This window comes from Megalops cyprinoides, chromosome 6 (genome assembly GCF_013368585.1).
Source record: "Megalops cyprinoides isolate fMegCyp1 chromosome 6, fMegCyp1.pri, whole genome shotgun sequence".
Taxonomy (NCBI): domain Eukaryota; kingdom Metazoa; phylum Chordata; class Actinopteri; order Elopiformes; family Megalopidae; genus Megalops; species Megalops cyprinoides.
In genome coordinates, this window is record NC_050588.1 from 39,817,501 (window position 1) to 39,842,741 (window position 25,241).

The following is a 25,241-nucleotide window of genomic DNA, read 5'->3' on the forward strand; positions in this document are numbered from 1 at the left end:
TCACCGCCGGTCTGTCGCCCTCTCACTCACCCTCACGCTCTCTCTGTCTCTGTCTCTCCCTCACTCTCTCCGCCTTCTCCGAGAGCGTGCTTCTGAAGACTCGCTGTGGGGAACAGACTGATTCATTCGCATCTTTTGGATGCTTTAGAAACCGGTGTACCACAGAAAACAAACAAAAAACAAGAAAAAAAATACGAACATAAAAACGAAAGAAATCAAAGCAAATTGTGTTGTAGACTGAGCATGGGTGACCTGCCTGATTCTTTAATTGTTAGGTAGGCCTGCTTTCCAACCACATAAAACTGTTTACACAGGATCTGGATTAGGGCCCTGCTGGACTCTCAAGCAAAGTAGTCCATTTCAATTCTGAACAAATGGATAATAGTTAAGCGAAAAAAACACAGCAAGAAGAATACAATCAGAAAATAAATCGCAAAGGAACCTCGAGATGATCCTCGACAGCCAGCGAGTCTCAGATTCTTTCAGATTCTCTGTTTTACTGTCACATTACTTTACATTACAGCACTGTCATTTAGCAGACACTCTTATCCAGGGTGACTTACATACGTTACAGTTTGTACATGTTATCCATTTATACAGCTGGATATTTACTGAGGCAATTCCGGCTTAAGTACCTTGCCCAAGGGTGCAGCAGTAGTGCTCCAGTGGGGAATATTACCAGCAGCCCTTTGGTTGGGAGCTGCCGCCCCGTGACGGTGTGAATCTGCAGGAGGAGGATGCTGGGGAGTTGGAGGGTGAATTGTAGGCCAGGGTGTGGTCGCGTCCCCCACACTCCGCTGCCCTCCACCTGTGCGGCCGCTCCAGGCGCCGCGGCGCGAGGGGTGGGGTGGGGGGGGACTCTCCGAGCAGATGTTCACCCCATCACTCCTGCCTCCCTGCCAGCTGTCCCGGCCCTGGGGGACGGCCGACCTTGTGCAGAGCTACCCCTGATGCTCCTGTTTCTTATTTAGGCGCCATTGTCAACGGAAACGGGAGACAAACGAGTGTCCGTGCGCTGGCGCGGCGGGGGTTTCGGGTCGTCCCCTCGGTGACTGCCGGCACAGGTAGAGGCAGAACCAGGGGCATTCACATTCTGAGGGGGTGTGTTTGGAGGGAGGTGAGTCTGCCTATACTGTGTGCAGAGCCCAAGGAAAAAGTGCTGTGCCAGTCATTCAGGGCTGGATCGTCTCTTTCTGCTAAGGCCTGTCTCTGAAAATGACTGAAAATGATTTTTTTCTTATTTTTAAATGTAAATACCCTTTTACATAATTTGAGTTTCCTCGTACTTGTGGGTCCCTGAGCAATCAGGGCAGAGATGCATCGCTCTGACATCCTGCAGAATCCCTCCTTTAACAGTCTCACCTTTGATGTGTTATGTGGAGGAAAAAAAAAGAAAGAAAAGTTAAAAAGTTACAAATAGACCCTTTTGTTCCAGACTCTGCAGGTTGTTTATGGTTGAAATTTAGCAGGAAAGATCTGGCTCCCGCTGTTCCTGCAGTGTTATGGCAGAGTTTGGGGGGGGGGGGGGGTGGGGGGGGGGATGGGGGGGTCTATCCATTCTGACGAGAGTGAACAGCGCCAGAGGCAGCTGCCACTCGGACCCGCCTCTGCAATCACTCTGACTCTGGAAACTGCACTGAAACCAAGACCTGAAGTTGTTCAGAGGTGGTGATTTTCTATCAGATATGTATTGTTTCTGACAAATGGCACATTCATTTAGATTTCGAAAACCACCAGCCACCCCCTCCAACACACACACACACACACACACACACACACACACACACACACACACACACACACACACACACGCGCGCTCAAAAACAACAGAACACTGACAGGATTAACAGGTAGCCGAGCGTTTAGCGGATTCTGTCTGGGTGACACAGGTAACTGTCCTTTGCCGCTGAAATCCCTTCGTTGTGCCGATACACACAATTATTGCTCTCTCGGAGGCGTGAAAGAAGCTGTCAGAAACGCTTTCGTTTTGACGTTCCCACAAAGAAAAACTTTTCTGATGAACTCTATCTTCACTCGCAAGCATGAGACAGAACAACAGCAGTGTTTTTTCCAGCTGCACCGCCACGGAGACATCGCGGTTTTTATCCAGCCATCGTGCAATTACCGCGACTGTGGCGGTTTGGGGTGAAAAGAGGAGCCGTTTCACCGCGGCGCGACTGTGGCGGTTTGGGGTGAAAAGAGGAGCCGTTTCACCGCGGCCTCCGGAGCTCTTTCTGCCTCCACCTCTTCCTCTGATCTCCTCTTGGCAGCTGTCATTTCAGACTTTATTTGTATCCTAATTTTTTCTTTATTGTTTTTTAATTGAATTTGAATGGTGTTAATGGATATTGCAGTGTAATGGATGCTATAACCTTAACACAGGTTGTCTGATCCACATCTGAGCTACATCTGGCTCGAAACTTTCCATAAAGTCATAGAATTTCCAGATGACAGTTCAGAGTCCATTTTGATGATTGATTAAATTCGACTGTTGAATAAAAAACATCTAATTATAAAATATCCAAGAGATGGATCTATGGATGGATCCAAGCAGATGCTATGGTCTTCCTGCAAAGAAATTAAATAGCACACATTATGTTAATGAAAGTTTGCAGTGATTAGAATTACAACACATTCCATGTTGGCTTCAGCCCTGCTGAGAAGATGGATTCAAAACAATATTATAATTACTACTGAGTGAGTACGTGAGGTGTAAGACAAGCCCTTTTCACATCAAGAAATTTGCTTTAAAGGCGGCTTAGACAAGCTGGATTGAGCTTCTGGTCACCGTTCAAACAAGGGACCTTTCTCCAGCAATTAGCCAGCACTGTGCTGGTGTGGTCCCTTTCACACTAATGTGCAGTGATGTCATTTCCCCCCAGCTGCTGCTGCTGCTCCCACAGCTGGCTGCTGTGAGCTTTTAAAGGAACTAATTGTGACATCACAGTGACATCACAGCATCTAAAACAACAGCACCCTTATAATGACTGTCAACTGAATAACACTCACATATGCTGGAGTTGGTCTGAAAAACACAGTTAGGGGGGCAGTGGCATTTTCCTACAAGTAATGAATTCAGTTTTTAACCTGTATCAGTGTTAATAACTCTCTCTCCCTTATTTGGCAACTTGGTATGACTATAAATACTTCCTTGTTAGAATAATTATCCCTGAGGTGATAATATAAGAATATTTAATGTGCCATCATGTATTGTAGTATGATTTGCCTCTACCGTGTACTCTCGCCTACCCAAACTCCCCCCCCCCCCCTCTCTCTCTCTCTCTCTCTCTCTCTCTCTGTCTCTCTCTCTCTCTCTCTCTCTCTCTCTCTCTCTCAAACATACATACACAGACACACACATCCAGACACAGACACACACTTTGGCTGCACTGTTAATACCTCTGGGTCAGTCCAGATAGATTATCCCAGATCTGAACCCAGAACCTTCCGGAAAGCGATCCTGTCGGGGGCTGTAAACACGGCCGACCACGTCTGGCAGCCGGTTGATAAGTCCGTAAGCGCCAGTGCTTTGTGGCGGGACCCGGCCGGTGCGGGCGGCGTCGTTCTCAGACTGATTAATCGCCCCGAGCGCGATGTCGCCGCGGTGTCGTGCAGATGTTCCGCGCCAACTGGGACGCCGTCCGAGGCGCGTCCAGAATAAAACATGCCCCCCCCCCCGGCTCGACACGCGCCGGTGAGTTACGGGCCCTGGGAGGATGGGGCGCTCCGAGAGTCTTCCCCTCACACGGCGCACGGATGCCATGTCAGATAGAATATTCACCAGACGCACAAGCCTGAGGGCTCAGCACATACTGAACACCGAGCAGGCCGGAGCGGCACGTCACCCCCCACGGGTCCTGCGGACCCTGACCGACAGCCCTCACTCATCACACCCTCTTTACTTCATGACTTACATTCATCGCTCAGAACTGCCAGAATTATTATTTTTGTCATGATTCTCCTCAGTGCACCGGTAATAATGCAGTGCGGGAGAAAAAAACGTTATCCCCATGCCGAGGGTAGCGTGGAGAGCCGTGCGCAGTCAGATCTCTCTCTGCAGAATGCTTCCAGCTGCCGACACAGCTGTAGAGTTCAGGACGCAAGCTGAATGTACACATTCTGTGTTCATTACCCAGCATGCAGTGCGTCACACAGAGCATAGCAAGGTGTCTCATCTCTGCGAAACGGCGCTGTTGAAATAATTAACGCCCCAAAATGAGCGTGGCTTGGCAGTGCACCGGATCTGTGCTGAAACGTGTGGTGGAGACCATCGGCGCCACAGAAGGGTGTGGAAAAACGAAGACGCACAAGTGCACAATCATGTCTGCTCCTAAACCTGACAAATCTGATCCATTCCTGCTCAGCACTGCCCCTCCCTCCCTGCCAAGCTGAAGTTTGTCCGCAGTAGTGCAGTGGCTCGTGAGTGGCGGTGTGTGTTTGACGTGTGTCGTAGGCCGCTGTTTCAGGTGTCAGAGCTCTGAAGGAGTGGGCCCGTGTGAGTACCTGCGTGTCACGGTGGGTGGGGCAGGCTTATCGACGCTCTGTGAGCCTCGGCTCTCCTGCAGAACCCAGGAGGAAGCAGCAGGACGTGGCAGGAGACAAATAATTGTAGCCACGAACAAAAGATTAGGAAAATGGAACTGACAAAATAAAAAAGGGGCTTCAATTCGGCCCCTGAGTGCTATCAGAAGGAACAATAAATAGAACTGCCAGCCACTAAGTTTCTCCACTATGTCTTAATGAAATACGCCGCGGGCCGTATGACGGCATGGTGGCAATCTCCCAGGGCTTTTGTTGGATTGTTCCCTGCCCAATGAAAACCTGCACACTTTGATCTTGTCCAGTCTCGTCCAATCAGCCCGCAGCTTCAGAACACACAGCACCCTGGCTGTCTCACTGTTGCTCCTGTGCCATGCCAGAGAAATAAGAGGGGGAAAACGGTAAAAAGTGTAGAGCTTAGAGAGAGCATGGGGGGAGGATGTTTTGGGAAAGGTTACTGTGATGAATTGGGCGGTTGACGGCCGGGCCGCCCGCACATAGCGGAAGACAGAAGGCTAATGATTAATCCACGGGAGCTGGGCGGGGCATCGCTGAGAGCCGGCGCTCAGGTGACCGTGCTACAGCAGTCTAATCGCGACGAATTGTCCTCATTTTCCCCGATGAGCGGGGGGGAGGGGGGGAAGGGTGACGATGGCCCCTGCCGCATGACAGAGATGACCAATCACAAAGGAGCAGATGACCAGTCACACTGCAGAGAAATGAAATGGTCACCTGATGGTCTCATGGCCAGTAAGCTGCTGTGAGTAGCAAGCATGGTCCTGGCCTCTGTCAGCATTCATCCTTTTGACCTTGACCAATAATTAAAATGTTCAGTGCAAACACATTTTAGCTTCATTATTTTCAGCCCTCGCTCAACTGACCAAATGGTGTTTTTAATGAACAAAGCGTCCAAATTGTGAGTCAGAGCTGAGCAGAAATGCTGTTGGAATTCAGGGGGCAATACAAAAGTCTTAGTGCTGATAACATTATTAATTTACACAGTGGTCATTTTATGATGGGTGGATTTGTTATTATATTGTGGGAAAACAGCAGTTCTTAATTCTGAATTTTAACCATAAAAAAATCCCCTGATATTTTGATACCAGATAATGGAAATAACAATAAAATAACGGTGACAAGATGATATAGCATGTTTCCTCTTTCTAAATAGATATTTTCCCTGGTTTTCTTGCAGTCACATAATTCAAATCGTACCAGGCAATTAATTACATGACAAATGTTGTCTTCAGAAATTACTTTTTCTTAAGGTTTTGCTGCCTTCATTTTTATTCACTAAAATCTCTGTACAAGCGAACTCCATCAATAAAACCAGAGGAAACTGCATTGTTTGAACTGCTTTCCAAAAATCATTCATTTTCTTCAGCCGCCTGCTGTGTCATTGCATATTAATGACAAATATGCAATTTATATTGTTGTCACATGATTGACTTTCTGCTGAAGAAATACATTTTTAGCAGTTCTCAGCAAATCAAAAATAGCTTTTTACTCCGTATAAAGTAATTCACATAGGTTGATGAGGTGGGGTAGAGGACTGTTGTCACTGTAGGTGATGCATGTGTTCAGAAAATCAAGACGGCTGCAATCTGAAACCTGAGTTAAATTTACTCAGGGACGGGGGTCAAAGAATTGCCTTCAAACAATAATAAATTCACACCTGAGAATAAATCGATAGCAGAAATGAACTGTGTCGCTCCACAGACAGCACAGCTGCCTGGTCTTTCTGTGAGATGCATGTAAGAACCTGAATGAGGTGTGATGTGGTGCAGTGGACTGGGCCGTGAGGCTTGTGAATACTGGATGAGGATGCTTCGTGTCCACATTCACCTGCATAAATGAATACTGCATGGATAGAGGCAGACAGTAGCTGTATTACAAAAAGAACTACATGTCCGGATGTATAAGAGGAACAGAACAAGTTAGTATGAAAGTCAAAATACACCACATTAAAAATGATATTTCCCAAATGTTTAAGACTTGTATAAACAAGGTAATGATCTGAAAAAATCCTGGCCACTTACGTTGCAGTAATTGCTTTTACTTGTTTTTGTTTGTTTATTTTTCCTAGGAAGAACAACATGTCATTTAGCATTACATTCTAAGAATTCAGACATTTACAGGAAGTCATAAAATCATTCTGAATGTTTCTGGTTTACTTTTTGCGCTCATACACAAATATAAATTTTATGCATCCTTATACAATTTGAAGTGGCTTTAAGGTCATGCCTGTTGTGGGAGGGCACCTCCACCTTCAGCTGAGTCCAGTGTGATGCTATGCTCAGATGGGCCTGCTGCCTTCTGCTTCTTGTCCTTCCGGTCCAGGTCCTTGTTTGTGCGTGTATGGGAATGTCAGAGAGAGCAGATTTTTCTCTACCTGGTTTTTGGCGAGTATATCTGGGAAGTTTTTTGTAATCATGTCTCGTGTTGCAGGCATACCTAGGCTAACAAAGAAGGTCACCCTTGTCATCAGAAACATTATTAACGGAGCTTAAATTTCACACAAAAAAAAAAAAGCTCAGTGATACACCTGCATGCCTTCCCAGCCTAGTGTCCTACCAGACAGTGTCTTGTTGCTGGGTATAGGCGTGCCACCGTCCCCTGCACATTTAAGCAAATGGCTGAATGAGAAATAAATTTCTCTCTCTCTTTTATAGATGCACTGGGCTCACAGTGCGGGCTGATTTATATCAAAGAAAGAAGCTGCATGCTCCCTCCCGCACTCGGAGCTATTTTCTCCAGCATAAGCTGTGCGTAATTCCGCTGGAACCATGAGGTGCATCTTGAGAGACGGAAGGGTTTTTAAAAGGCCCTGAAACAAAAGCAGGCAGGCTGCAGGTTGGTGGTGCTTGGGGGGGGGGGGGGGGGGGGGGGGCGCGCAGTCTTTTAATCCTTGAAGCGGAGCTGATAAATCGCTAGCTCGAGGTTCATTTTTATCCCGCTCCTCGCCCGCCCGCCCGCAGGTTGCCTCTCGGCTCTTTGATGGGATATCAGCACGGGATTAGCGCCCCCTGCTGGCGGCAGCCTGTGAGGCGCTCGGGGGGTCAGCCGATGGGCGCTCCGCAGCGGCGTTCCTTTCTGATGCGTAGACGTGCACACAGGTGTGGCCCGCAGCCAGGAGGCAGCCAATCGCGTATGTGGGAGTGGTCAACTGCCACCAGACTGCAGTGCCGATACCACCTCACATATGGAAACTGGAGCCAGGCCCTCTGGGACATCCTGTCTCATGCAGGGGACCGGTGTCCTGCACTGGGGCTGAACTCAGGAAGGCCTGCCAGTAGATCCTTTCTGACAATACGAGGGCAGGCCCTCCGGACTCCTCCTTTGTCTGTTATATAGTCTGAATTTGTCACTCCGTCAGTTCTGGTGTAGGAGGGTTTCAGAATCACTGACTATGCAACAAATCTCTGTGCTTCCATTTATAACTCTCTGTACACAGAAACACTTTCTAGTGTCAGGGTGAAATTTTCTTTTAACCGGGGGAGGTGGATGAGCTGTAGATATGTGAGGGAGAGCTTATCTTCATTTGGTTTGTTTTTATTCTGGTCCTGGATTTGATTTTTTTGCACCATTAATGAGTATGCCAGTTTCAATAAACCTCACCCAGTGGCTTATGATTCTTTTTAACTTGCTTAGATCTAATAAGATGGCATTACGCATTGTACCTTTATGCGCATGAAATCATTTTAGATAATCAAGAGATTTGAGGAAGGAGAGAACTTGCAGTCAGAAGTTAAAGGCTGGTCAGATTTGTCTCAGAGGATCTGTCCTCTGAGCAGTGTATGCTAGTGACAGCATGATAATAGCCACTATCTCACTTGTTATAGCTAGAGGTGGCTTGGAGGAATATGCATTAAACTGGCTGAGAGGCCAGCAGTGTCTCAATTTCAGCTGTATGTAAACACAGAGGACTCAGGTGACATTTTCATCAGTTTTAAAGATAAAAATCCAATAAACCAGTCCATCCAACCAAATATGGAGGGAAAAAGACTGTCAGCTCACCTGTCAGCATTGTTTGCAATAGCATGGATGCCTACTCCAATTCAAACCATTACCATATGTTTACTAGCTACCTGAACATACAACAGAGACTATCTAACAGATAGCTGTCAGTTAGATTGTTAATCGTATGCTTGCTTCTGTGGACTTGCCAGGGACTTGACTTTTTGCCTGTCTTTTTTTTTCTAGAGACTGGAATCTGTTTAAAAAAAGAATCGATTCTATGGCTTTACACACACAACAGAATGAAGGTGACTTCCAGCATGAATTTCCAGATTGAGTTTCCTCGATACCTTGCATTAATGTCCTGTTTTTAATATCTCTAATTGAGTTGGTTTGGATCGCTGTATACCAGCACGATGTTAGTTCCTTACCTTATATTAGCTCTGCACACGTTCTCTGCCGCCACCTGAGTATCCGATTGCGCTGCAGAGCCACAGACAGCAGCGGGCAGCGAACGCGTCTTTCCCGTCCGGCGCTTGTGTGACTGTGTGTGCTATTTACCTTCGTCTCTGCCACGGCGACCGTGCAGCGCCAGCGCGGTGTGGCTCCCCACCCGTCGGGTCAGTGTTGGCAGGCGTGTATTAACGTGGGTCAGTGGACGTTAACGGGATAGATGTTTTTCCTCATCTCCGCCATACCATTTTACGGAGAACAGAAAAGACTTCCATTAGGCCGTGCAGCCCTGCCAGTGCTTTTCAGAGCTATATTCACCATCCACAGTTCAGCTATTATGCCCATGCTAATTAGTGTCATTATTTGGTTGAATTAGCTCTCTTAATAGCATGCTCTTGGGAAAGCTTTTATCTCATGATGTGTTATTTTGTAAAAATGAAGGTTCCAAACATCTTCCTACATCCTTTCTTTCCTCTCTGCATTTATTATGATTATTTTTGCATATGTGCTCATCTTCCTTCAGTCCTCGCGCAGATAATGTGCAAGTATGACACATTTCACGTGCGTCACGCGGAGGCACGAGACAAAATACTGCAATTTACCAGTTCGTGAAATCAGAATATGGCTAAATGTTTCATGGGTCTAAAAACATACATCGAAATCAAATTCCACATGAGTTAGATTATAATTGGCTAGAATGTAATTTACTTTACCCCCCGTATCGTTCACATCAGTCCTCAGCAGCGCTATGGAAAAGTGCTCGGATCATCGAAAAAAATGATTAGTGTCTTTGCAGTTTTACGATTGGTCAGTTTGCGTTGAGTTGTGGCAGTATTCACCGACATACCCCTGGTAGATTGAATTTTCGTTCATCGTTTTAATAATATTAAGCTCTGAAAAAACCCAGTTTATTAGCCATCTCTTTCACTGGCTACATAGCGAATTCAGCGTTACCATTTAGATAATATTAGGAAAGTTACTGTAAGTATCCTAACAACCACTGTTTTATGGTTGGCTGTTTCATCTAATCAGTGAAAGACAGCTGGTTCTATCATAGTTTGTGTACTATCAGCATTATTAACGAATACCGTTTTCTGGTGTCTTATGAACTCTATTTTGTGAAACACATTGTGATCTGAAAGTCTCGTCTTATGCGTAGTCACGTGGCTTTTAGTTTTCAGCCTATTACGTTCTCGTGTGTCAATTAGGAGCGAAAAGGGTGTCATGAAGATCAGACACGCAGTTTCCATACTTAACTGCCCAACATGTAAATATGCCACTCAGAATCACATCATTCCTACGCCAGCTGTTGCATTTATTTTTTTAAAATAAAAGTAACCAAAACTAGATGCCTCGGTGCAAGTCTCCTTTCTGCATGCTCTTTGTCACGTGGGGGAGCTGTTCTGGTGTTGCTAGGTCATTTCGCAACCCCGCATAGTCAGAGACAATGACAGGAACTGTAGGATAGTTCAATAGCATTCAGTTAGAAATGTACATACGTTTTTCTCAATTGTTGAAAAGCATGAAGTATCCCATAGTATACTAGTCAGAATTCAGGCAGAAAATCAGTTTCTGACACAAAAGCTTGCATATAAACATAACACATCCGTGTTGGTGAATGCCAAACACTGGGACAATGTTAAGTAGTTATGTCTTTATAGAGGATGTATTGGAGGATCCTGCCATGAAGAGTACAGACTTCAGTGCATCCTACCCAGAGTGAATTTGTTACGGAATTTGTTTGACAATCCACTTCTAGGGGTCAGGGCATGAATTCAGATTCCTATGATCTGCTTGCATATCAGGTTACCTCTAGTATCTGCATTCGGAGATTGAAAAGAAGCATATTCCATTTCTGATTGTGAGAGTGAAAGGCCTCTGTTACCCAATGTGAACTCCTACTTTTCATTTAGACTAAAAATCCATTTAGGTGGAAAGCCAAATGAAACAGTGCTGATGCCATTTATGGTTCAATGGCAGTAGGATGGAGCTGTTAGACGAGAGCTGCAATACAAACTGTCTAAAGTAAGTGGGGGGAAAAAGAGATTTTTGGATGGAGTGTTCTTTTAGTAGAAGAGGGAGAGACAGTGCCTGGAGCTTAGAGAGGAGAGAGAGAGAGGGGCTCGGCTCCGTTCTCTTCACAGGGGACTCAAACTCAAACAATGTCCCCTCTATTGCAATATTCTAGATTGTTTTTGAACATACAAAACTTAAAAAAATGTTTTCAGTGGTTGTTCTTGGCTAAGTTCAGGTTTCCTGAATATATTTCTCATTTCTGTGTTTCTGTGCATGCATGTGCGTGTGTGTGTGGGGATGTGTGTGTGCGTGTGTGTGTGCGAATGTGTGTGCGTGCGAGTGTGCGTGAGGATGTGCGTGTGTGTGTGTGTGTGTGTGTGTGTGTGCGAGTGTGTGTGGATGTGTGTGTGCGTGTGTGCGTGCGTGTGTGTGTGGGGATGTGTGTGCGAGTGTGCGTGAGGATGTGTGTGTGTGCGTGCATGTGTGTGTGTGCGTGCGCGTGTGTGTGTGTGTGTGTGTGCGTGCGTGTGTGTGTGTGTGTGCGTGCGTGTGTGCGTGCGTGTGTACGAGTGTGCGTGCGTGCGTGCGTGTGTGTGTGTGTTACTGCTGCTGTGCATTGGGAGGATTTCTGTGTGGTTTGAAAAGGGGAAAAAGACACAGAGTAAATACAAAAGCTGTAAGAAACAGTGTGAGTACAGCTCAGTCTCCCCCTGAAAGGCCATCCTGATAACCACCACTCTGTGACTTTGATGGATGGACTCCTCTCTTTATGTTCTTGTATTCCACATCTGTACTTCAAATCCGCGCCTCTAACCCCCTCCTCCCCCGTTGTGTCGGCTCGAGTCGATGAGCAAGGCCTCAGATTGAGAGACCAGGCCGTGATGAATCTCCTCTCCCGCTCCAAGCCTCCAGGTTACCACGGTGACAGGCGTTCTCGGAGACCATGGCCCGGCATTTTCACAGTCTGCCTGGTTTGTGCTGGAAAGGCGTGTCCTGCGCACCTCATTAAAGCCAAACGGAATGCCTGTCTCCCGGGGTCAGTGCCGGCCAGGCGCACTCAGGTGCTGTTTTGTCACCTGTTGGAAGCAGATTCATCTGGCCTGTTGGAAGCAGATTCATCTGGCCTGTTGGAAGCAGATTCATCTGGCCTGTTGGAAGCAGATTCATCTGGCCTGTTGGAAGCAGATTCATCCGGCCTGGGTTTGGCCTGTAGCCAAGGAGACGGAGCTGTAAAGGCGTTTCTCTGACAGCCTTGGCTATGCTGTCATCAAATGAGGAAGTCTCCAATACATTGCAATTTTATTGTATGTATTTATTTTAAACTACACTTTATTATTTCAAAATGCCTGCTTTTTCATCCACGTCCCTTAGTGGTGGCAGTGTAGCATAGTGGTTAAGGAGCAGGACTTGGAACCCGAAAGGTTGCCAGTTCGATTCCCCCGCTGGGGCACTGCTGCTGCTGCACCCTTGGGCAAGGTACATAACCCAGATGTATAAAAGTGTAACCTTGTAAAAAAAATTTTAACCATTGTAAGCCACTCTTGATGAGAGCATCTGCTAAATGTAATGTTAAAGAAAAAAGACAACTGTGGTCACTGCAGTCAGTGTTATAGTAAATCCTAAACCCTGTGGGGTTGACCACTAAATCTGTCGCTTTCTTGTGGGCAGATGCTGCAGGTGAACCGCGGAGGCTGTTTGCGATGCCAGGCCTGGAGTCGGAATGTTAATGCGTTCTGCGTAGGGTGCCCGCCTCTCCTGGCATCCGAGGCCCTGAAGGGTCTCAAAGGAAGCTGCAATCACACCCCAACAGGCTTGATTTTGAGTTTGGCATGAATTCCTGTTTAATTGTCACCTCGTTCATTCAAAGTGCAATCTGCCGTCATTACAGCTTTTGAGAGGCTGAGGTGCATCCTGTTATTACCTGAAATCAATCTTCATTTATACTTTCCTTTAAAGAGGCTCCAGCATCCTATGTTACTGCTGAATTCCATGCGTGCCACGTAATTTCAGGGGTGAGAGGGAAGCAGCTGAAAGTAAGGTTCCTTTTTTCCACAGTCCAGTGCTCAAAACATTGTTTTGCTTAAATGAAAAAAGCACTTTATATAAACGGGAAGTGTTGCATGCTACGCTAAGGCTGCGGGCCTTTCCACTTGAATTAGCTGAAACAGTAGGTCTTTATTGGCCTCCCTGGGAGTCTGAGCGTGTCAGCTGTGTGCTGGAGACCTCACGCCCGAGCGTGGGAGCTGACCGCCCCCCTTTCCTCTCAGATCCGCATCTCTGTTTGTGCATTTCGTGGCAGTGAGTACACACATCAGCCTGGCTCAGCAGTTCTGAGTCCAGCCCAGCTCTGCTGGAAGAAATGTTGACTCTGGCACTCCTGCCATAAAGGCTGCCCATGTTCATTATGTCGCGATGATCATCTACCGCTGCCAGCCAAGGCTGCTAAGAGTGCTGCCTCTCTGCACCCCAACACCCCCTCTACCACCAAGAGCCCAAAGTGCACGTAGCTATACCCCCTCTAAGAGCCCAAAGTGCACGTAGCTATACCCCCTCTCTCTAAGAGCCCAAAGTGCACGTAGCTATACCCCCTCTCTCTAAGAGCCCAAAGTGCACGTAGCTATACCCCCTCTCTCTAAGAGCCCAAAGTGCATGTAGCTATACCCCCTCTACCACCAAGAGCCCAAAGTGCATGTAGCTATACCCCCTCTGTCTAAGAGCCCAAAGTGCATGTAGCTATACCCCCTCTGTCTAAGAGCCCAAAGTGCACGTAGCTATACCCCCTCTACCACCAAGAGCCCAAAGTGCACGTAGCTATACCCCCTCTAAGAGCCCAAAGTGCACGTAGCTATACCCCCTCTGTCTAAGAGCCCAAAGTGCATGTAGCTATACCCCCTCTACCACCAAGAGCCCAAAGTGCACGTAGCTATACCCCCTCTAAGAGCCCAAAGTGCACGTAGCTATACCCCCTCTACCACCAAGAGCCCAAAGTGCACGTAGCTATACCCCCTCTCTCTAAGAGCCCAAAGTGCACGTAGCTATACCCCCTCTCTCTAAGAGCCCAAAGTGCACGTAGCTATACCCCCTCTCTCTCCCTGTAGCTCCAAGAGCCCAAAGTGCATGTAGCTACACCCCCTCTCTCCCTGTACCTCCAAGATCCCAAAGTGCATGTAGCTATACCCGCTATTTCTCCCCTCTGCCACCAAGGGCCCAGCATGTATGTAGGTATAGCCCCATGTCTCCAACTTACCGCCACAGTGCAAAGGGTCAAAATGCAGGTAGCTGTTTCTTTAGTGTGCATGTAGCAAAGCCTACGTTCTGATTAGTGTTGTTACTCAAAGCAGCGATTGCACATGACCACAGCCCCCCTGAGGTGACTCAAAGGCTCCTTGGGCTACTCTAACTACTTCTGCTTCTAGCTTACTTTAGGCTTACTTTAATAGTATTATCATTATTGACTTAAGCTTACTTTAAAATTATTATCATTATTATTATTTTTTTAATTTGTTTGAAAATTCTTTCAGGTTTTCTGGAATAAGTCAGTGAATGCTGTGTGTGCCTAAGCAAACCCTCTGCCTGGGTTTGTATTTCTGACGGAGCGCCCCAGGCACCTTTTCACAGCTCTGAAAGCAGGAGCGTGTTCTGTGGTTCTCTGCACTGTGGCTGCTTATCTCCACAGCTGAGGAGAGGACGGGGAGCCTCTCTGTGGCGCTCTATTCTGAGCCCTGCCACTGGCTGGATTCCAAAAGTGCTAAACTGCCTCATTTCTCTGATTACGGGTCTCCATCTTAGGGACTGTTCTCATTCCATAGCAGACATATGAGGAAAGAAGGACGTTTCCCTGATCGTCTCCTTCAGAAAGAGGGACATTTCCCTGATCGTCTCCTCCAGAAAGAGGGACATTTCCCTGATCGTCTCCTTCAGAAAGAGGGACATTTCCCTGATCGTCTCCTTCAGAAAGAGGGATATTTCCCTGATCGTCTCCTTCAGAAAGAAGGACGTTTCCCTGATCGTCTCCTTCAGAAAGAGGGACATTTCCCTGATCGTCTCCTTCAGCGGAGGATGCACATATGTGTCTTCATGCAGACGAGTTTTTCTGGATCTGTGACATCACACACCTGTCACATGCCCTACAATCCATTTGTAAAGTAATGGAATGCACCCAATAAAGAGTGAATCACACTTCAGCTTCTTACAGATTCAGGCCAAAGTCCTGGCAGCTACATGCCTCCCAGGTCCTGGTAGATACAAAACTATGTCTTGTAGAAATTCCTGACAGGTCAGTTTGACGCAATATAACAACATTACTCCGAAGAAGTAATGAGGTAGTTCATAGCAGTAGTAATTTGTATCACTTCAGGGGAAAAAAACTCCATTTTGATAAATAAAAACTCTTCAGTTCTGGAAATAATTGGTGCTGTTTTTCCCCCCTTTTGGTTCATTAGATAAGAATCTGTATGTATTCACTCAGCATTAGGGCTTGTGTGAAGTGGTCCTTGCTGTGATCACATCCATTGTGCTTTCAGATGTAATTGGCTATCAACGGTGGCATTCACTTTTAAGTGGTGCGACAAACAGCGATTGTGTGGGCAAGAGATGCTCTCAGTGCGGCTTGGTGCTGTGTGTCACTCGCTGTGTCACATTGCCGTGTAACGTGTCTGCGCCGGCGGATCTGATACCAAACTGTTCCCCGAAAGCGCAGCCTTTGATTGCTCACAAAGCCAGCGGATGATTCATTGTTATTCTGGTCTCAGCTCTCAGCAGTACCACAGATTCAGGGACATCCAATGAGTGTAATTAACCATCAGCTTACCATTTGATATAATATACATTATACTATATATAATATTATATTAATAATATTAACAGTAACAATAATGTATGGAGGTTGCCCCTGCTGTTTCTGGCGTGTTTTAAAGCTTATGGGCGCACGCGAATAACACCATTAATAAGCCATACTATAAATGGCATGTCTTCAGGGTGAATGGTAATGTGCATATGTGTTAGTAGATATTGCCTGGGCAGTGTGCACATGTGCTGTCTCTTTGGATAGCGTTCAGATGTGCACCACTTCCCTATCTGAAGAAAGACGGACGATTGGTCAAATCACATTGTGTGCACTAATAGTCCAGTCAGATGATCCACTCTAATGCCGGGACTCAGTGTTTCCACAGCTGTTTTTATGTATTATTTTACCTCTTTGCTCGTGCTGAAGGATGGCGTTTTTTAGTGAGCTTGAGCTGACTTTCATCCACCTCCCTCTGCTCGCAGAGAGAGCTGCAGAACAAGGCTCAATCAGGGGGAATTTATCCACCGCTACTTGGCTGAAGGGTTTTAATTGGCGTCGACGAGGGGAATTATCTGCGGTCCGTGAGATAGCGGAGACACCCCGCCTATCCCACGCTCTTCATTTTATCTTTATATGGATTTATCTACCAAGGAGCTTTCAGCAGAGAAAGAAGGATACATTCCTGTGTTTGTTCAGCCAAAGAATCGAGTAGAGGGCTAACAACAGTAAACAGTTTTTTAATCCTGTTCATGATGTTTTCAAATAGTTTTTTTTTTTAATAATGAGCTATAATTCTTTTCCTTGGAAGGCCTTGGTTGAGCACACACACTCATGCAGTCACACACACACACACACACGCACGCACGCGCGCACGCGCGGACACACGCACACACGCACACACACACGCGCGGACACACGCACATACACACACACACACACACGCGCGGACACACGCACATACATTTACAATTTAACACCCTGAATTTAAGGCATGGGAGAAAGAAGTACTTCCAGTGAGAGTGACTCAAAGTCATGTCTCTCTTTACACTTAGTCACAACCCAGCATTTACACTTAGTCAATCGGGGTTTGTTCTGTTGGTTCACAGGAGACAGTGATTGACAGCTGTAGCTCATGAGTTCCGCCGTGGCCCCCTGAACCTGGTTTGAGGTTTGAGGTTTGAGGTTTGAGGTTTGAGGTTGGAGGTTGGAGGTTTTAGGTTGGATGCTCGAGGCTCGAGGCTCAAAGTGGAGTGTTATCAGGAGTCCTGCAGAAACTGGGCTGTCTCTGTGTTTCAGGATGCGCATTGTTCTCTCATAACAGTTAGACAAATTGCTGTTATTAATGGGAGAGGGCCTGTTTTGCTGCCCTCATTAGATGTTGTATTAATGGTGGTGGGGATGGATTGGGGCATGCTAGAGGCATGTTGTGATCCTACAACCAGTTACTAAAAGCTCATTAGAGCGGTAAACACAGCCAGCGTCTGCACTCTGCTTGTAGGGTGCGTTTCGCTGCAGTCGTGGGTGTGCCCAAGTTTAACTGCGAGGCTTTCCGCGTTAGCGTTAGTGAGCTCCGCTTTACGAACTTGCGGAACGTTAAAGGTTGCTGTCCTCCTGTGAGCCGACGCCAGACCACACTTCACCCGGCTGCAGGCAGGAGGGACCGTATCCGGTAATGTGTCTGCCGCGCTCCGGAGCCGCCGAGAGCCTGGGGTTCGGTAGCATGGTGGGCGGCGGTGGAGTGAGTCGAGCCGTGGCAGGCGCAGTGCAGGTGTGTGGCGGTCGCGGTGCATGTGCAGGTGCAGGTGTGTGGTGGGCGCGGTGCAGGTGTGTGGTGGGCGCGGTGCAGGTGCAGGTGTGTGGCAGTCGCGGTGTATGTGCAGGTGCAGGTGTGTGGTGGGCGCAGGTGCAGGTGTGTGGCAGGCACGGTGCAGGTGTGTGTCGGGTGCAGGTGCAGGTGTGTGGCAGGCACGGTGCAGGTGTGTGGCGGGCGTGGTACAGGTGCAAGTGTGTGGCGGGCGTGGTGCAGGTGCAGGTGTGTGGCGGGCACGGTGCAGGTGTGTGGCGGGTGCAGGTGTGTGGCAGTCGCGGTGTATGTGCAGGTGCAGGTGTGTGGTGGGCGCAGGTGCAGGTGTGTGGCGGGCACGGTGCAGGTGTGTGGTGGGCGCGGTGCAGGTGCAGGTGTGTGGCAGTCGCGGTGTATGTGCAGGTGCAGGTGTGTGGTGGGCGCAGGTGCAGGTGTGTGGCAGGTGCGGTGCAGGTGTGTGGCGGGCACAGTGCATGTGCAGGTGCAGGTGTGTGGCAGGCACGGTGCAGGTGTGTGTCGGGTGCAGGTGCAGGTGTGTGGCAGGCACGGTGCAGGTGTGTGGCGGGCGTGGTACAGGTGCAAGTGTGTGGCGGGCGTGGTGCAGGTGCAGGTGTGTGGCGGGCACGGTGCAGGTGTGTGGCGGGTGCAGGTGTGTGGCAGTCGCGGTGTATGTGCAGGTGCAGGTGTGTGGTGGGCGCGGTGCAGGTGTGTGGCGGGCGTGGTGCAGGTGTGTGGCGGGCACAGTGCATGTGCAGGTGCAGGTGTGTGGCAGGCACGGTGCAGGTGTGTGTCGGGTGCAGGTGCAGGTGTGTGGCGGGCGCGTTGCAGGTGTGTGGTGGGCATGGTGCTGATGCGTGGACCGGGGTGGCGGGAAGGATCGATACTCTGCCATGGCGGCATCAGAGCAGGGAGAGCTTAATCTTCGGTAAATCGGCAACAGTCTCGCAACATGACATGCTTATCACCGCGGCTTACTGGAAATTTCCCAGCAGAGCCTCCCACAGTGGAAGTCTCCCTGTAAAGAGAGAATCTTATCCCTCCTGCAGCACTTAACCTGTATTTTTCTTCATTTTTCCCTTCTTCTGCAGTTGTACATTTCTATGAAATGCTAAAAGTTACCAGTGTTCGAACTTTTCAGACAGCTTGCAAATATGCTTCCATCTAACAGGTGGCTTGGCGATTCTGTTAAGTCCCAGCCAAAAAACTCATAAGTGTTCTTTTCCCACCTGGCAATAGAGTGAAGACCAGCACCTGGCTAGTTAGCGTGATAGGCACACTGTCTGTTATGATCAAATTAAAGTTGGTAAATTGACTGATGAATATATTGGGGTCCTCGATACTCAATTATGCTCTGTTATTTTCCTCTGGTTATTCTTTGAAGTGGGCCGGGAGGGTGGAAACAGAGTGCTGTTTGCTGTTGCGGACTTAGATTTAATTTCCACTGGAGCATGTTGAAATTCTACATCAGAGTCACTGCGCTAACAATGCTGTTCTTAGTGACAGACACAGGCTGTTAGAAACGGTGACCTCGCTGGCCCGAGCCGAACACCCATGTAATTCACTCTGAAACTCCCACTCTTTCTAATGGGCTTTTCCCCCTCACAGAACACTTAAGCTTCTCACTTCTACTTTTCTCACCTGTGATGTTTCTTTTTTTGCTTGACGGCTTCCCAGAATGAGTTTCAGATAAGTTCAAGGGACTGTCTTAGGGAACTTTAAGCTGATTGGCTAAACGCTACACCCCACAACTGTTAGCCAAGCGTGGAGGTGTGGAACGGCTGCAGGGGGTATCTTTTAACGCTGCAGTTTGCTGAAGGAACCAGCTGCTGTTCCAAATGCTAGAACATTGAAATGAACCTCCAAAGAAAATGCAAAAAGAAATAAAATCAATTGTATGACATTTTGTATTTACATTACATATGAGGCTGAAACACATGAATTGTTCACAGCAAGCCATACTGTAAAGATTTGGACTTATTATCAAATAAGTAGATTTGTTTGAGTGGCACTCCTGTTAAGGGAGATGATTTGTAATTATAAACTTTGCCACTATTATTGAGAATCAGAACTGCATTGGAGATATTTTGTGGATATTTGCCGCCACTCTTGCTGCTCTTGACGCCAGAGAGGAGTTGCTGGATAGCTGCTTTTCAGTGGCTGTTGCTACCTGTGCCCAGCTGACTGAGGAAGTGTTCAGGGATCACCACACTCTGGTGTGTAGGCTGGGGTATGGGTTTCCCAAAGTGCCCCCCCTTCCCCCTCCTCTTCATGATCCTGCCGTACCTGAATGAGCTTATTCAAGACCTCTTAATTTAATCATCACACTTGAGGGATAACTTTGCGTGAGGAGATTTGAATGGATAAGCCCCACCGAAGACTGTGGGTCATTAAAAGCAGCTTTAGGCCATTATGAGAAAATCCTCCACACTTAGTCTGAGCGCGTTTCACTCGCAAGGAGGCGGGCCTTCAGAGGCCTGTCTGTGAGTCTAACACAGCGAGGGGGGGGGGGAGTGCTGTGTTTCCCCATTTAGAAATCCATAAATGCATTACATCCTTACAAAAAAGCAAGCCTTGCGGGGATGTGGGTTATATTTCACATTCAGATTTAATCAAACCTGACTGAACTGAATTTCCTTAGCTCTCTGCAAGCAAGAGACGCAGGGGCGGTTTACCTGGAGAAGGCCAAAAATGTACATTTCACCACAAGCTTTCCAGAGGCAGGGTTTCAAAATGAGTCTAATGACATGCTCTCCTGCGTGGGACGCTTACTGGAACCCGCAGGGTTGTCCACTAAAAACTTTGTGCTTTCATGAACAGCCACAGATGCACTGCAGGTACTGCACCTGCTGATACCTTGCAACATCAGCAAACGATATGAAGGTTTCCATTAAGTGTTCTGTAATTAAACATTCAACCATATGAGGAGAACAATACTGAAAACACTGGATCTGATCTGATCCGAGTCAGTGCAGGTTGCAGTAGTAACAAAGTTCTGGCTCTGGGGATAACTTCTCATCTAGTTTCAACAAAGATAGTTTATTTCCCCAGAGCTCCCAGCGCTCCCCTCTATCTTCTGTATAGATTAATAAAAAGATCCTGTGAGTTCCTGCAGTCTGCTGTTGTGAGCGCACTGATACAGGGAGCAGGAATGAGAGAGTCCAGCTAGAGATAATTAAAAGCCCAGGGGACTGACTGTCCCCCAACGGCAGCAGAGGTCCCAGGGCCTGAGCTAAAGCTAACAGCAATGTAAAGTAAAGCTCATTTACACAGGGGAATCTGTGGGTTTCCAGGCACCAGTGAGCATCAGCGCTGTCAGCTGATAATTTTGTGTTGTAGTCGCATGCGGTGTGACTTATGAGTGGTTACACAGGTTGGCCTAAACATGCTCAGCCAGGAGTTAAATGTTTTTTACACTGGGTGAGTGTGCATCCCCACTCAGGCACTACTTGTGTTTGGCTTCACCTGCCCTGGGAATGGAATTCCCTCTGCCCTGCCCTGAGGTCACCATCCGACAGACATGCTGGGTATCAGCCCTGATACCATCCAAAACAACAAATTACCAAAACCCCCTTATATTAAAACAGCAGCTTCCAATCCTTCCAATTTTTTGTTATTTGTATGAGCAATGAACTTCATTAAACAAACAAATTAGAAAGTAGGCACCAAAATTAGATTAGGCAGTCAATAAATCTTAATTGCTTGTGTTAGTGAAAGACAAAGAGTGAAGAGAAAGTTCGTGTTTATTGATGTCTCTTAGCCTTTGGAGCAGACGTTGATGAAGACGGGCTCTGTGGGGGGGGGTTGTGTTTCCTGCATTGATTTAGTGTTTTTCCCCATGGGGGGGGTGTTAAAGCAGTGAGAGATGCCATGATGGGGCAGCAGGCAGTGATTACATTGTAATTGGCAGGTGCTAACGCATTTGCTTGAACTGGGACCTGTAAGAAGGGTCTGTGATGAGCATGGGGGAAGTCCTGTGCTCTTTGTACAAACACTCGGCGGTGTGTACCAGACCGGCACTGTAAATGTTTACATTCGATGGAGCTGCTGAGGCCAAACGCTTTGTCAGCAGAGACCGGTCCCCTCCGTCTCCTTCCAAGCTGCAGAGTGTTTCATTTTTTTATGTCAGCAGATCTCAGGTGTCCTTGACAACCCCCGGCAGAACAAACACACAATGAGACTGTTCTGCTTTCTCAACTTAAATACCAGCAGTGTTGGGGTGAGGCAGTGTCGCCACTGGCAACAGTTCACTTCCTGGGAAAAAAAGGAAACAAACAAACAAAAAAAAAAACAGAGAGGAAAAACCCTGCTTCCTTCCAACAAATCAAACCCTGAAGCCTCACAGCATGTGAGGGTTATGTTGTTGGCTCGTTATTGGAGCTCCACCAAACACACAGGCCGCTATGCCCACCAGCGTGTGACCTGTTCACTGCCTGAGACTGTGGTGTTGCGGCAGGCTGCTTCACCTGAGCTGTGTCAGGACATATCCAGCTATATAAACACAAAATGTGGGAAAACACGGACGTGGTAATTTGCAATGAATATGGGAGTCTGTCAATCAAACCATGTAAAAACAGCCTCATATTCACATTGACCGTGATCTCCGCTTGGTTTGTCTCAGGTTAAAACAGTATATAGCCAGTAAAACTGTTGTTTTTTTGTTGATTTGCCAAAAGTTGAGTGATTCAGCATTCAGCCATTACAGTGTGGGAGATGGTGGCAGCGTCATGGCGGGGTAAATGTGTTTTTCACGCTGACTCAGAGGAGCGAATGGGAATGAGCCGTGTGTGAGGGAGGGGGTGGGAGCTGCTGTTATTGAGCCGTGTGTGAGGGAGGGGGTGGGAGCTGCTATTCTCTACACACTGTTTGCTGTGGCCGGGAGGGGAGCTGGGGCACAGACCCCATTACAGCCGCATCAAGGCCACACTCACCCTCCGCCCGAGATATTAATTATCAGCATCAGTTTGTCAGGTCAGATTCTTCAGGTCCGCTTCTGTTTGGCGTAATTGTGATTTTGAAAATATTTTGATGGATCCGCACTCTGATGTCAGACGTGCGATCAGGCAGCACACTGTAATTACAGTCATTAACGCGGACAGACAGGAAGAGGAAGCATCGGGCAAACCGTGCAGCGAAAAAGCCTCCCTCACATCAAAAAAATCACGCCAATCAGCTGACAGAAAATAATAAATAAATTTGCTGAGTTATTTTGCTGACTGAATCGCTGGTTCCCTAAAACTGTGTTAAAGACTGGTTTCATTATTTATTATTATTTATGTATTTTCTTAATTAAGCATGGTAACAGTAATCGTACGATCTGTAAATTTCCTTGAAATGAGATGATGTCATTTAAACCAAAGACAGAATTTCAAATTTCCCTGTAAGAGTTCACGGGAGACCAAGCTCATGAGAGAGCATTAAAAATAATTTGTATGATGTATAAAAAATGTTACACTTCATGATTTATCATTTCTAAATGGCAGTTTCCTATGCCTTTACCACCGAGGGTTTGTAGAGAAATGTGAAGGGCTTCTTCCTGGAAAGTCTGGCATGCTCAGAGACACGCTGGGCGAGCTGGTGAGGTCTGTCTTTGGGAGGAGTTCATTAAGCAAACAGTCGAATTTTGGAATTTTGTCTGAATTTGGTCCAAGACACAAAGGCACAAAGCGGTGGTTTCATGATTCAGAGGACAAAGCAAATTTTTACAAATGATTAAAAATAAGAAAAAACATAAAGGAGTATACATTAATAGTTTACTGGCACAGAAATGATTTTATTTCAGTGTTTTGTAGTTTAATTTGTACTTTAATTATAGAATAATCAAAATATATTTACAGTAAATAAATAGCATTTATTCATGTTATTAATACATTGATCTTTGGAACAACTGAACAGAGTAATCATAATCATTAATCTTACTTTAAACAATACTAAAATAACACTTTATTACTTAGTGTTTGAATGCAAACAACGGAGTGAAATAAAGATCTACAGTAAATAAACCACAAAGAAATCAGCTTCTGATAAATGATCAACGCGCTTCTAGCCTGCTCGCATGCAGTGTTTCTGTTTGATTAAAATGCTGAGTGAAATCACTTTCCCTCTAGGCTCCCGAGTGGCTCAGGCAGTAAAAGCACTTCCCCCAAGCACAGGCTGAGCCCTACAGCACAGGTTCAAAATAAGCTGTGTTATGCATCGATGACTAGGAGCCTGTGTTGGTGGAACAAATTGGTCTCGTTCCACCTGAGACAGGGGTGTGCGTCTGGGAACCCCTCATTGCTGCATTCTCAACACCCTGATATCACAGGTGTCTGTTTCTCAGGTAGCATGAGGTTGCACCTGTCCTCTCTCAGTTTTTGTCTACTGGTGCATTGTGGGAGTTGTATTGTGAGGATAGTAGAGGTGTGTGTGTGTGTGCGTGTGTGTGCGTGTGTGTGCGTGTGTGTGCGTGTGTGTGCGTGTGTGTGTGTGCGTGTGTGTGTATGTGTGTATCGGAGGATTGTGGACACCCTTCCCTGCACCCCTGAGTGGTTGTTGTTGCTATGGTGACGAGTGTATATGCATGATTACTGACTGCTAAAGTCAAAAAAGGAGAAAAATACAAATAAAGACAGTACTTCCCACAGTACGTTTAATGCAGTGTTATCACAGTTTACACTCCCAACAGTTTCTTAAGTAAACCCAAAATTCGAGAAAACTTCATTTAAATAAATAATCAAATTCGGGGAAACAGTTCCAAAAACAGTCTGTTACTAAAAAATGCATTTTTCAAAGACTTTCACATTTTCACAGAAAGATGCTCTGAGGAAATTGAAGTGTTCACTTTGAATGCACAGGATGAAAATTGTCAATATAATGGAAATCTTTATATTCCTGGCTGCTCTCACAATGTAAATATAAGCAGTGCCGAGACAGACTCGCTTTTTCTCAGGGCATGTTCCTCTCTTCTGTTGAGGGAGAAAAGCTTTTGCGTGGTGCTGCTGGGTCCTTTTGGAATTTTGACCATATTGTGCAACACACAGTCTGTACCCATTCACTCACTGATAGCAGCCCTAAGCTATTTTAAGCCATTTGATCTGACGGTTTGCAGAAATTCTCACATCCTAAAACACTTAAGCACTTGGATGAAACTGCCTATATTTGTGCGCAAGAGTCAAACATCATGTATCGATCGTGAGCATGGAGGATGATGTGTGATTTCCGTTTCAGTCAACAGCAGAACTCATCTGAACGTGTTGTGACGTGATATTGTTGAATAGAGTGCATCAAAGCGCTGTAGATATCATTCATACAAAGTGCCCATTCCTGCCCTCAGGAACCTAAGGGCCTATCTTTCCCTCTGCCCCCTGGTATTCTATATTCAATCATAACTGCTAATTTTCCTTTTTTTTTTGTACCCAGAGTCACACGTAATTTACAAATGTGAAAATCACCACAATGACATCCACATTTGCACTTCTGTAAACAGTTCTAGCATATATTATTTGTAAGAAATACTCGTAAGACTGAGAGGGGTTTAAGTTTAATTAATTGATTATACATTGCTTGGAGATTTACTGGGAAAGGAAAGTGAGGCACTGTACTCACTTAAAGGATAAAATAACTAAATCTTCCTCAGCTCCTCCTTGTGAGTTTACTGAAATAACAAGCAACAATACGACAAGGCAACCTCAGACAGAGACGGCCGGC

At 46.7% G+C, this 25,241-nt stretch overlaps 1 protein-coding gene across 1 annotated transcript in view; it reads left to right on the forward strand.

Moving 5' to 3' along the window:
• Nucleotides 1–25,241, forward strand: part of LOC118779259 (immunoglobulin superfamily member 21-like) — a 180,115-nt gene that overhangs the window by 58,110 nt on the left and 96,764 nt on the right. The gene's annotated exons all lie outside the window — the stretch shown is intronic.